Genomic DNA, 14,793 nt, shown 5'->3' with positions numbered 1-14,793 from the left:
GAAATCATGCTTTTATTCATATTTTCAGAAATAAGAGAGCTGGACAGGTTTATGCTTGATTTCAGTGTTTTTGTGCAGGTTTTAAGGTGAATTTGGTGAAAGAAGTGAAGAAGGAGAGAGATGAAATCAGAAAAGACATCAAAAAGTGTAAAAAATGGCCGCTGAGGGGAAGAAACCAACTCACGCACTTACCGTTGAGCGGTACTTTACCGCTGAGCGGCACACTTATGGGCTTGGGCCTAAATTTTCTGTAATTTTAGAATAATATATAAGCTTTAGGACGTCCTAGGGTTTGTATCTTTGGTAGAAACGAAGCAAACACTCTCTCTTCCACCCCTTTGAAGGAGGATCTTGGATGCTCAGGTTACCTCTTCACCTTTCTAGGGTTTTATCTTTCATTCTTTCATTATTATTCATCTAGTTTCACCATGAATATGGTGAACTAAACCTTGTATTGTTGTTGGGGAATCAATGTAGTCTTGTGAAACTCTCATATATGGAATTTGTTTTTACATCTTATATTTAAGACCTATGCTTTCTTTCATCATTAGTTAGGGTTTTTCCTCTTTGCTCAATGCTTGCTTTGTTTAACTCATTCAATGCATGATTATTGATTTTGTCGATACGGGAACGTACGGGGAAGTCTAGATCCGGGGAATTTCTCCCAATAGTATATTGGTTGCCGTTAAGCTCCTGCACTAAAAGAACTAATTATTAGGAATGCTAGGAATCGTATGAACTCGTAATTAGGGATAGGCCTTCTTGTAAGGTAATTTAGAGAGTGGCATTAACAATGATGAAAAGAATGTTGAATTCCTAAAGTATATGAGAGTGGATAAGATGAAATTGATAACCCCAACAACATACTCATCCATATATTCCATTGAAGTCTTTGTATTTTGTTTTAGCCATTGATCAAATTCATGCATACATGTTTATTTTCTGTTTTGCATATTAAACTCCACTTATTTCGTTCTTAAGTCTTAAATAATCAACGAATCACATAACTAAACTAGGTCGTGAGTCCTTTGGGAGAACGATACTTGGTCTTACCGAGTTTATTACTTGAAACGATTCGATCACACTTGCCGATTGTTAAACAAGTTTGTGGCGCCGTTTTTCGGTGTTCATAAATTTGTCTCAGCAGATGCCCGACTTTGTGCTTGCTCTCTTTCTCTGTGAGTACGGCGTGGTGGAACTGGTTGAGCTGCTTCCTCACCTCCACAGTATTGTCTATAATAGGCCTCATCAATTGTTTTCCTTTGCCTTTCAAAGGGTGGCCTTCTTGCAAGGAATTTCTCCCAGTAGCATATTGGTTGCCTTCAAGCTCCTGCACTTTAGAACTAATTACTAGGAATGCTAGGAATTGTATGAACTCATAATTAAGGATAAGCCTTCTTGCAAGGTGATTTAGAGAGTGGCATTAGCATTGATGAAAAGAATGATGAATTCCTAACCGTATATGAGAGTGAACAAGATGAAATTGATAACCCCAACAACATACTCATTCATCTAATTCGTTGAAGTGTTTGTATTCAGTTTTTCTCCATTGATCAAATTCATGCATACATATTTAATTACTGTCTCTTGCATTTAAACCTATAATCAAATTGTCAACAAGTCTTAAATAATCAACAAATCATATAGCTAACTAGGCCGTGAGTCCTTTGGGAGAACGATACTTGGTCTTACCGAGTTTTATTACTTGATACGATTCGGTCACACTTGCCAATTGTTAAACAAGTTTGTGACGCCGTTTTTCGGTGTTCATAAATTTGTCATCAGCCTCCCATTCTCCGTGAAGCCCCCACCTTTGCTAGACTCAACCCCTCTTACGTGGGCTCCCACTCGTGTACTTCTTGTTGGACGTGTGATTTCTTTAAAAGAAAGATGCCTTCTTCCTTAGGTGGCAGCTGCTGCTTCCTTTTGTGTGCAAGCTGGACTACCTCCGCGTGCTCACCAAAATTCCATCACCGTGCACCCCTTCTCATGCTGCTGGGCCACGTATGCTTTCGAAAAGGCCGTGACATCTTCCAACTCAAAATGGAATTAGCAGCTGCAATGTGTCCAGCCCATCTCCGTGTGCACCTCCCTCCACGCGTGATGCTCTCCAAGCGCAATTTGAATGCAGCCGTGCGAAGGTTGGATGCGTCAGCTACTGGACCGTTAGTGCCTCTCCAATTTTTGTTGGACGTGAATGCAGCCCAAATGAATGAAATGCTAGACGGATGCTGCACTTGTGGAAGCACCCCTGGACGTCCCTACTTGCATCCAATAAAGAAACCAAAAACCTTTTCATTTTGTGGGCCGTCACATGCTGCTCCAGCCTTCAAAAATGTGGCATCCCACTTCTTCCAAACACAACATCTTGCAACACATAACCCCTTAAAAATCCATCATGAGCCTTTCACACTTCATTTCCAATTGAATTTAGAAATTACTATCTTCCTGGCGGTTATACCATTCCAGCCCTCCGTGTGCACCCGTTTCTCATTAGCCCAAAAATTAAAATCATCATAACCCTCTTTATTGTCCATACTTCTTTTGTGGAGACTCTAGAAATATGTGACAACCCTTCAAATGTTCCAAAATATTATCCAACAGTTTCCCTGCAATTAATAATGCAAATAATTAGTCTTAGATAATTCAAATTAATCACAATTAGGAAAAATGGGAAAATACTGGACATTCAAGCACAATTCCCTGATTAAATCTAGCACAATAAGTTAAGTGAAGTGAAGAAAATATTGACTCATCAGTAGCCTTAGCATCCAAGATCTTCCTCCAAGGGGTGGAAAGGTGTGTGTTTGCTTCGTACTCTACCAAAGTTACAAATCCTAGGACATCCTAAAGCTTATATACTATTCTAAAAAATACAGAAAATTACGCCCAAGCCCATAAAAGTAACAGAAAACTGGTTCAAGCCCATTTAGAATGGGGCTCAGTGGTATTTTACCGCTGAGCGGTACTAGCGTGTGTTGAATTCTTCCCCTCAGCTTCACTTTCACCACTCAGCGGTGCCAACGAGTGTTAAGTAGTGCCGCTCAGCGGTAAATTGGCGTTGAGCGGTACTTGCGGCTTCTCTTCTTTTGCACTTTTTGAGTTCTTTTTTATTCCATCTCTATCCTTCTTCACTTCTTTCATCAAATTCACCTTAAAACCTGCATAAAACACTGAAATCAAGCATAAACCTGTCCAGCTCTCTTATTTCCCAAATATAAACAAAAGCATGATTCCAAGCTAGTTTCTAAGTGTTAAAGATTGCTTTTAGTATCAATTTTAAGCATGAAAATAACAGTTTTTCAACTGTTATCAGTGTCCATATCGACAAAATCAATAATCATGACATCGAATGAGTTAAACAATGCAAGCTTAGAGCAAAGAGGAAAAACCCTAACAATTAATGAAATAAAGCATGTATCTTTAAAAGGTCTTAAAGAACAAATTTAATACATGAGAGCTTCAAAGGATTACATTGATTCCCCAACAACAATAAAGGTTTAGTTCACCATAATATGGTAAAACCAGATGAAATACAATGAAAGAGTGAAAGATAAAACCCTAGAAAGGTGAGAAAGGAGATGTAGCATCCAAAATCCTCCTCCAAGGGGTGAAAGAGTGTGTTTCTGCTTCGTTCCAGCCAAAGATCCTTGACCTAGGTTAACTAAAACCTTATATAGTATTCTAAAAATTACAGAAAAGTAAGTCCAAGCCCATAAAAGTGCCGCTCAGCGGTAAGTGCGTGACTTCTATTCTGCCCCTCAGCAGTGAGTGCGCGTCTTCAAAGTGCCACTCAGCGGTAAATGACGCTGAGCGGTACTTGTGACTTCTTCCTTTTATGCATTTTTTCTCCCTTTTCTGAATTCAACTCTTAGCTCCTTCACTTCTTTCACTCAATTCATCTTCAAAACCTGCAAAAAATAAGGAAATCAAGCATAAAACCTGTCCAACTCTCTTATTTCCAAAACTTCAACAAAAACATGATTCTAAGCTAGTTTCTAAGTCAAAAAGGTTGTGTTTAAGGTCAAATTTAAGTATAAAAATAACAGTTTTTCAACTCTTATCACAACCCCATTCTTAGAACTTTGCTTGTCCTCAAGCAAACAAGATGTAACTCAATCTTCTACACATCCATACAATGGTTCACCAATTTCAAAACTTCTTTTCTCAAGACAAGTAATACTCAAATCAACTCATCACAAAGAATTTAGTTAAGATGCACACATGCTTTAGTGTTCACATAATTCCATAAAATCCAACAAATGTTATTCTCATGAATGATCAATCAGCTAAGCAAAGATGAAATTATGTGCTCATGGAATTTGTCCTCACCAGAAAAATTGTTTCACTCAAACACACAAGTGTATAAGAGGTCACTCATTCACTCTACTATCACAATGTCACATGAATTAACTTTGACTTTCATTTAATCACAATCAAACTCATTCACAAGTAAGTGTCATCACAAGGACTTTTCAATGGCTTATAATATGGCTGGGCTAACAAGAAAATTGGTTTTTTCTAGATTACAAAATCCTTTAGTCAAGTGAATCATCTAAACAAAACCATTCTTCCTTCTTCCCAACTTTCTTTTGCATTGAGCCTTTCTCTTTTTCTTTCTTTTCTTCCTTTTTATTTTGATTTTCACATGCTTAGCTCTTGGCTCAATGCTTGTTATTTTCCCTTTCTAGACTTCCTAACAACCCCAAACCTGAACATTTATCAATACCACTATACATCTTCAACTCAACTCAAGGTAAACCTTTTTCAAACTGGGTTTTTTAATCATGTTAAAGGCTAAGGGTTCAAAGGATAGAACACATAGTGTTCTCTTTTAATGGGCTAGAATCATGCATTTTGACTAAAAAAGGTTACCAACAAATGGCCTTGATCATATGACACATAAAAGCAATTAATTCAATCATAGAAAATTTGGGCAAAGTCATTCATACTTTCAATGTAATAGCATCCAATCAAAACTCTGGATCTCAAAACCTCACATATAGGCTCATTCAACCATTCCACATACCCATCCTACTTAGCATCATAATGACAATCACAACATCATGCATTTGTTCACAAAGCTTGTGAACCACCTGTATCTCAGCATATAATGTGCATATTCTCAACATCAATCAATATCAAAGCATCATCAAGCATTACTTATCACACAAAAGTCACAAGCAACCCATCATAACAGACAAAGTTTCAAATTGAGTACATCAAACACTATTCTAAAAACCAAAGCAATAAGTTCAATATTACAAAACAAAAGATAGAAAAGATCCTGCTCTAGTGCTGATAGCATCCATCAGTAAATTCTATCTCAGCTCCTCATCAACTTGTGCTGTCATCTGTGTCTTCCTGCTCTTCATCATCCTTAGCATCTTCAAATGCGTCCTCCTCATCATCATCTTCATCATTCTCCATAGCTGAAGCTTTAGCTGCTCCAGCACTACTGCCCTAGGCGTGCTCCTCTGGCCATGCCACCACGTTATGAAATTCATCCACGGTCCACTTGTGTGCTGGGGGTGTAAAATTCTTTTATCACTGCTATGTTAGTTGGTGCAGGGGGTGTGGCTAATCTCTTCGAACTCCTGCTCACCAATTGCTCTCCAAACTAGGGAGCAAAATTAGGAATCAGTCAATCTTTCCTTTCCATTAGGAGCCTCCTATCTTGGACAATCTTGAAGTGCTTCTCATGCTTGTGAGAAAGGAACATGCTAGAATGGGTGTGTTCTGGTTCCCTATCCTTCCTCTTGGAAGTAGCAGTCTTGAATCTCTTGCTTAAAGAGGAGGCCATCCCTACATCAAACATAATTCATAAAACCAAAAGACATGTTAATCATAAGTAAACCACAAACAATACCCCAAAACCATGCCAAACCACCGCTGAGGGTAAACGGAGCCCCTCAACGCAACCTGCACATCCAACCAACAAGCAAAAGAGCCATAAAAGCAACTATGCCAGAATCGCGGTCAGGGGAAATTTCCGCTGAGCGACGATTTTGAAGATTTTTCAAAATCTCTTTTTGAAAGTCCTATTCTCCATCCACATGCAATCTTCTTAGTTCTAGACCCAAATCAAGCATTTTAATCGGTTCAAACAGTAATTAATTCATCAAATCATGCATAAAAATCAAAATCCCTAAAGAATCATGCATAAACTACTATGTTCATATAAATTCATGCTTTCAAGAATCCTAGAATTAAAAATGCTTGAACTTACTTGGGTGGAGATGCTAGATGAATGAAAAATGCTTTAGGAATTTGAAGAAAACAACCCCCAATTGCAGTGCTCTCATAAACCCCAAACTTGAATGGATCCCTAGTGAGAAAGTGAGTGAAAGTGAGATTTTATAAAGGGGGAAGAGGGAAAACTGGAGAGAACTCTTAGAAAAATACTTGAGAGTGTGTGTGAAGAGGTAGATCTGAAAATAGAAGCAAAACCGCACCCTAGGATATAAAAATACCCTAATGGGCCCTACTCCCGCTAAGCCAATATGGACCAAACAGTAAAACCCCAAGTCTGCAGTGTTACCGCTTAGCGGAAATTACTACTGAGCGGCATTTGCGTGACTTGCTTTCCTTCTTCCTAGCTTGCCCTAGGTGTCCTATACTCTTCCCTCTTACTCACTCCAAGCATTTAGTCTCTTACCTCACTCAAACATTCAATCCCTATCATGCAACTAAAGCAGAATCAAAACAAACAAAAATAAAGTCAATCAACTGGGTTGCCTCCCAGGTAGCACTTGTTTAACGTCACGAGCCTGACCAAAAACCCACCAACAGCCATCAGTAGGTGCAAACCTTTCTTACCAACACCCATGAGTAGGTGTAACACATCTAGTATCCTTCAATAGATACTTAACCACCTAGCATCCATCAGTAGATTCTATAACCAAAAGTCTCAACATACAAAAATGTCCAAAGTTTATAAAATTACCACTAGTGCAGAATTGGCCTGTAACGTCACCCAATAGACGTCCGTCCACAAAAATACCAACGTAAATAATTGACCGGTGGCATATTCGTAAATAAGTGGGACTGTAGACGTCCGTTCTGGAGGGGGCCGGACGTCTATAATATTATAGACGTCGGGGCCCCTCTAACGGACGTTTAAGAGGCTGAAGCAATGAACTCTTCAACTTCCCTGGTAGCCGCTTAAACGTCCGTTCTTCGGGGGGCGGACGTCTATAATATTATAGACGTCCGGCCCCTCCAGAACAGACGTCTAAGTTGATGACAAGGTAGTTGAAGAGTTAATGGTGTTCAGCCTCTAAACGTTCGTTGTGGGGGGGGGGGGGCGGACGTCTATAATATTATACACGTCGGGGCCCCTGCAATGGACGTTTAAGAGGCTGATAAAGTTAACTCTTAGAACCGCTACTTAAACGTCCGTTGGAGGGGCCCCGACGTGTATAATATTATAGACGTCCGCCCCCCCCCCCCCACAACGAACGTTTAGAGGCTGAACACCATTAACTCTTCAACTACCTTGTCATCAACTTAGACGTCTGTTCTGGAGGGGCCGGACGTCTATAATATTATAGACGTCCGCCCCCCGAAGAACGGACGTTTAAGCGGCTACCAGGGAAGTTGAAGAGTTCATTGCTTCAGCCTCTTAAACGTCCGTTAGAGGGGCCCCGACGTCTATAATATTATAGACGTCCGGCCCCCTCCAGAACGGACGTCTAAGTTGCTGACAGGGTAGTTGAAGAGTTAATGGTGTTCAGCCTCTTAAACGTCCATTGTGGGGGGCGGGGGGCAGACGTCTATAATATTGTACACGTCGGTTTAGTGTATGCATGTTTTTGACTTTAAGGTCTGCATGTGTTATTGGCTTTTGAATATGCATGTATTAGTTGTGTTATTATAATTTTCATGTTAGATTATAGGTATTAAATCATTGAGTGACCCTTAGTTCCCGTTTTAAATTTAACACAAACGATTAATCTTTTAATCGTTTGTGTTAAATTTTGAATTGTCCGATTGGACAGTTTGAGAAAATTAATTTTCATAATTTGCAATAACATGTAAGTTGGAGTCTATGGATAAGATTGATAAAATTTCGGTTCAGTATTTGTGTTGTTCTCCAGATGCATATTTGATTGTGGTCATCGTTGACTACTCTCATTTCGTGTATTTCGGAGACCAATGCGAAATGCTGCCGAAATTTTATCAAATTTATGATGTAGACTTCTTTGCACATGTCTTAGCAAATTATGAAAATTAATTTTTTTGAATGGGTAGGGCCTAACCTTGTGAGAGTTAAAAACTTAAACTGATGATTTTACGAACATAGAATGGATCGAAGCTGGATGAATGAACGACGCATCAGTGAAGAATATGATAAGGGTGTTTCGGAGTTCTTGCAATACGTTCAACAAAATGCTAAGTCTGTGAACGGGACATATTTTTGTCCTTGTGTGCATTGTCTTAATCACTTACGGCAAGACTCAGGCAATGTGCGTGACCATCTATTAATTTTTGGCATCATGAGGACTTATACTGTTGGGACTTGGCATGGAGAAGTATTGGACCAGCCTACCACGTCACGAGGAACGGATTATGTGGAAGAATGGATGAGTGATCATTTAGAGGACATGATACATGATGTCGGTGAAGATAATTTTGGAAGAGCTAATTTGTATGATTCTCTTATAAATGATTCAGAGCAACTGTTGTTCCCCGGATGCTCGAACTTTACACGTCTGTCTGCAACTTTAAAGTTGTTTAGTTTAAAAGCAAGGAATGGATGGACCGATAAAATTTTCACCGAGTTGTTGGAGTTGTTAAAGGAGATGCTTCCAGAAAATAATACTCTACCTATTCGTAATTACGAGGCAAATTTTTTTTTATGTCCAATGGGTCTTGAATATCAAAAGATACATGCTTGTCCTAATGATTGTGTTTTGTACACAAAGGAGTTTGCTTCGCTAAAGTATTGTCCAACATGTGGTTTATCCCGTTTTAAAAAGAAATCTGACAGTAGAAACACTGCTGATGAAGGTAATGATGGTGCACCTGCTAAGGTGATGTGGTATTTGCCTATAATACCTAGGTTCAAACGTATGTTTTCTGTTAAAGAAGATGCAAAGAACCATAAATGGTACTTTGACGAAAGAAAGTGCGATAATCTTCTTCGACACCCTGCTGATTCACCCCAATGGAAAAAGATTGATGAAAAATTTCTAGAGTTTGGTGCAGATCCAAGAAACTTAAGACTTGCACTTGCAACTGATGGTATGAATCCTTATGGAAACTTAAGTAGCAAACACAGTTCATGGCCAGTTATGTTGATGATTTACAATCTTTCTCCTATGTTGTGCATGAAGAGAACATATGTGATGTTGTCCATGATGATATTGGGTCCTAGACAACCTGGAAATGACATTGATGTTTACTTAAAACCTTTATTTAAAGATTTGAAATTGTTGTGGGAAGAAGGGGTCGACGTGTTTGATTCACATGTTCAGGAACAGTTCCGTTTGCGTGCAACGTTGTTTTGCACTATAAATGATTTCACAGCGTATGGAAACTTGAGCGGTTATAGTATTAAAGGTCATTTTGCATGTCCCATATGTGAAGAAAACACTAGTTACCTTCAATTGAAGCATGGACAGAAGACGGTATATACAAGACATCGAAAATTCCTTCCTCGTAATCACCCTTATCGTAGATTGAAAAAAGCATTTAATGGAAGTGCTGAGGATGAGGTTGTGTGCAGACCCCGGAATGGTGAAGAGGTGTACAACGAAGTCAAAAACATTGACATTGTGTTTGGAAAACATCATAAAAGTACCCTTGCAAAAAACATTTGGAAGAAACGATCAATATTTTTTAAGCTTCCATATTGGTGTCAACTTGATGTTAGACATTGTATTGATGTGATGCACGTTGAAAAAAATGTTTGTGACAGTGTCATCGGAACTTTATTAAACGTCAAAGGGAAGAGCAAAGATGGAATAAAAGCACGACAAGATTTGGATGACATGGGAATCCGATCTGAGTTACATCCACAGATAATAGGAAGATGCACCTATCTGCCCCTAGCCTGTCACACACTTTCTAAAAAAGAAAAACAAAGTTTTTGTAACTGTTTAAGTGTGAAGGTTCCACAAGGTTATTCTTCAAATATTAGTAACCTTGTTTCTATGCAAGAGTTAAAGTTAGTTGGTTTAAAGTCCCACGATTGTCATGTATTGATGCAACAATTGTTACCTGTTGTTATTCGAGGCATATTACGTCCTTCTGTTAGGGGTATTCTAACACGCCTGAGTTTTTTCTTTAATGATTTGCAAGAAAGTTGTTGACCCTCGAGGCTTAGATGAATTGGAAAATGAAGGAATAAGACTACTATGTCAATTGAAGATGTATTTTCCACTTTTTTTTTTTATATCATGGTACATTCGATTGTTCATCTAGTCAAAGAAATTTGAATATGTGGGTCGGTCTTCTTAAGGTGGATGTACCCAGTTGAGAGATACATGAAGATCTTAAAGGGATATGTCAAGAATCAGTATAGACTAGAAGCTTCAATCATAGAGCGATACATTGTAGAGGAAGCCATTGAATTTTGTTCAAGTTATATGTCATCTTGTGAACCAGTGGGTCTTCCCAAGAGCATACATGAAGGAAAATGTGAAGGTAAGGGTGTTCGAGGTGTGAGAATTCAAAGTGTTAGCAGAAAAGAAGTTGACCAAGCTCATTTGTACATCTTAAACAACACTGTTGATGTGATTCCTTACATTTCTGACCACGTTAATGAAATAAAGGCAGCAAACCCAAGAATGAGTGAAAAATGGCATCTTAGTGAACATGTGAAAACCTTCTTACAATGGTTTAAGAAAAAGATTTATGCGACTCCACATGTTTCTGAAAGTTTATTGAGGTTATCTCGTGGACCGAACGCAGATGTCATTACATATGGTGGGTACTATATAAACAATATTTCTTTTCAGACAAAGGTAGAAGATGACAAAAGTAGAGTTCAAAATAGTGGCGTCACACTACAAGCTGAGGCTGTCCACTTTGCTAGTTCTAAAGACAAAAATCCAATCACAACATCGATGAGTTATTTTGGAATAATACAAGAAATATGGGAAGTTGATTATGTCACTTTTAGAGTCCCAGTTTTCAAGTGTAAATGGGTTGATATAAATTCTGGTGTCATGATAGGTGACTTTGGTTTCACATTGGTAGACTTGAACAAGATGAATTACACTGATGAACCATTTATCATGGCTAGTCAAGCAAGACAAATATTTTACGTAAATGATGCAGCGAATAAAAAATGGTCAGTGGTTTTAGAAGGAAAAAACATGCATGGACATGATGATGACGATTCTCTTGATATACTTGAGACAACATCTGTTGCATCTAGACCCATTGAAGACCCAGTTGATGACGTTGCCGATGTCATTCAGGCAATTCGTAGTGATCACAATGAAGGGATTTGGGAGAAAACAATATCTTAATAGGTTGTGATATTTTTGTATTGACTTTATATTTATGTTCATCAAAATTGAATTATCACTACAAGAAATAATGAAATTACATACGGAAAATTATATACGGATTTACATCCGTATATAAATGAGGAATTATGTACGAAAGTTATATACGGATACCAGAAAAAGCTTTATATACGGATATTATATATGGATATTTATATACGGAATTTTCCGTATATAAATTCCGTATATAAAATTTGCGCGTGGTGGCGGGAAAATTATCGAAGGATATATCTGTATATAACCCGTAGTATCCGTATGCAGTTAAAATGAAATTGTTAACTGCGGATATTATATACGGATATGGGAAATTATTTTTTTTAAAATTTTATTTTTCTGATTAATTGGATGCTGGCTGAAGAAGCGTTTTTCCCTTTCTCGAACCCTAACTATGTTCTCTCTCTCTCGAACTCTAGAACTTTCTTCTCTCTCTCGAACTCTAGAACTTTGTTCTCTCTCGAACTCTCTTACTCTCCAACCCTCTTCTCTGTGGAGTCATCTTCATCAATCCTTCATCAACCATTGATTCAGCTCTCCTCTCCAACCTTCAATCAGCTCTCGTGTCAAACCTTCGTCTCAAACCTTCAGTCACCTCCCCTCTGGATCGTCTGGAGCCCTCCTCTCAGCAGCTGTAAATCATTCTTCTCTGGAGCCCTAAATCTGGTAAGTGATTCTTGTTTTCGTTCATGTTAATGGTAATCTGTAATGGGTAGAAATCTTTAAAATTGAAACCTAATGTGTGTTGATTTTATTTTCATTGCCCCATTTTTGGTTCGTCTAGAAGACGTAGTTGGATTTTGACGAGGCATCGATTGAGGCTGCTGTGTTGCAGTTTAACCTGAGACATTGAACTTAGTGCTGCGAAGGCCGAAGGAACCACAAAAAGGTGTTTTTAATTTCCTCTCTTGCTCGGTTTTGTATGCAATGTAGTTGGGTTTTTAATTTCCCTCCATGAATGAGTTTTCTTCAAAGTAATTCCAGCATGGTAATGGGCGACCAATTGCTGCTGAACAGTAATATGTGGATGTAAGATTTATAATTGAGGGGAAAAGAATAATTGTATTGATAATAAAAAAAGAACTAAAGGACATATCATAAGCATAAGGTAACAGAGTACAATGGGGCAATTCGGCTTGCTTCATAATTCATTTTTTCCTTCATATCATAAGCTTTGTTTCATATGAATGATACTATAAAGGATTCTTTCTTGTAAATTCCTATGATGGGGTTTGATAAATGATGATCTTACCAAGGAGGGGTTGTCCTTTTTTCTTTGGGGTGCATATCATCTCCAACATCAGACTACCTAATGGAGTTTCAACCAGTGAAAGCGCATGGAAATATCCCACAACACTTTTTCACTTTAGATCATTGAAAAGGTGCAACATTGCCATCAAAGGCAAGACAAAAGTTTAGGACACTAACAAAAGGGGAAGTTAAATAAAACATTTACTTATTGACGTTCAAGTTCAGGTTAGGTGGTTGACTTTAGATAACACCAACCAAATAAAATAAAATAATATAATAGGTTATGATCAGTGAGTTGGTTCCACCCCTAAGATCCTCCTTTTTGCTGGGAAAAATAAAAGCAAAAACTAAGTACCTTGTGTTCACCAGGAGGGACATAGATGTTTTAGGCCAGGGGTTTGCTCTCCTTGTTCTTGTAATGGAAATTAGCTTTTATAAATGTGATTCTAGTTTAGGTATGACATGAAAACTTGTTAGTATCATAATAGTATTTGAGTGTTAGCTTTGATGTTTTATAAGAAAATCTAGTACTGAAACATTTTGGCTGTGGCATTTCTGTTTTGCATGATAGGTTTCTGATGTCTAATTTTGTTTGTAGTATACTGTCAGAAACTACTCTGGTGCTATTTATGGACAGTGAAATGTTTTTAACAGTATTGGTTCTTCTCTGTGGAATGTGCATGGCCTTGGTAATATTATAGCATTCTGATTTCATTTTGGGGTTTGTCTTGTCACCAAGGTAGCTGATCCTTTCAGCAGTGAAGAAGATGGCTTTAGCATCCATCATTTTCTTGTGTTTCTTATTACTTATGGGTGTCCAGTACACACATTCACTGTCCCTCATTTCTGAATCAATAATAGGGAGATATATGATTCCATCATATCTTGTGTTTCCTATCACTTCCTTTGCCACTACCATTTCCACCTTTTTTTTACTATTCACTTCAAATTTTATTGCAGATGAGAGGAGAAACCATCTACTTCAATCTTTTTTAGTTTGAAAGTAGTCACTATAATACTAAAAGTTCAACTCCTCACTCCTTTAAACAAGCCCTCTTAGTTTATCAATTTATGCAGAGATTTTCATTTTTTTTATATATTTTCTTAAATTATTTTATTGTAAAAGGTCCTTTAAGTTCTAAAAATATTTTAAAAACATTTAAAAAGTAATTAAATAATAAAATAATTTGACTGTTGTTATATGATGTCCCCTCCTTGCCAGATCAAATAAGTTGTCAAATGGAGGGCCCATAAGTATATAATTCCTGATATTTAGCCTGTCAAAGTGGCAGAGTAAGTTTCTTGCTATAGCATCCGATACCCCAAAAAGATGTACTAGGACAGTACTCCGCTTCTGCCATAGTGAAGCAACATTCCAAGTTCTTCTAGGTCTGTGACAACCTTTCTAGGATTTACTTCTGTAAAACAATAATCAAACCATTTTAAACTACTCAAAGGTTGCTTTTCCAAAATATTGAAGTCCATATATCTTTTCTCAAGTAATTTAGAATCAGGTGCAGTAGTTTTCCCATAGTTTACTCCATCATCTCTGTAAGAAACACTTAATGCTCTCTCATGCAGAAATTTTGTGTATATATTGAAGTAACCCTGAGATAAAATAAACTTAATGTTCTCTTTAAAATCATTTTACTACCATTATTGTTTTCATTATCACCTCTCGTACCTATCAACATCACTTCAGCTTAAGCTAATTACAGTATGATGATGATGATGATTGCTACAACTGGTTGTTGTTTTATTTGACTATACTTGATCGAAAGGTTGATGATGATTGTTGTAGTTGGTTGTTGATGATTGATTGTAGTTGGTTGAATGATAAAATATCGTACATAAAGGGTCCACAGTTTCTTAAACATATAAAACACCACGGGAGAGGTGATTTTTTGCATTTATAACTATAGCTAGGCTAGTTAGTTCAATAATCCAATAACAGCCTAAAACACAGTATATATATACTAGTCTGTTACAGTTGCAGGAGGTTTTAACTACCTCCTTTATTTATTTATCC

General features: G+C 37.7%; 1 pseudogene; it reads left to right on the top strand.

Moving 5' to 3' along the window:
• The first annotated feature begins 8,306 nt into the window (after positions 1 to 8,306).
• LOC148191054 (uncharacterized) lies at positions 8,307 to 10,428 on the top strand (annotated as a pseudogene).
• Positions 10,429 to 14,793: the final 4,365 nt, after the last annotated feature.

This window comes from Vigna umbellata, chromosome 11 (genome assembly GCF_029865625.1).
Source record: "Vigna umbellata cultivar VRB3 chromosome 11, Vumbellata_1.0, whole genome shotgun sequence".
NCBI classification, from domain to species: domain Eukaryota; kingdom Viridiplantae; phylum Streptophyta; class Magnoliopsida; order Fabales; family Fabaceae; genus Vigna; species Vigna umbellata.
Note: the sequence above shows the minus strand (reverse complement) of the source record. Positions and strands in the feature narration are given on the sequence as shown.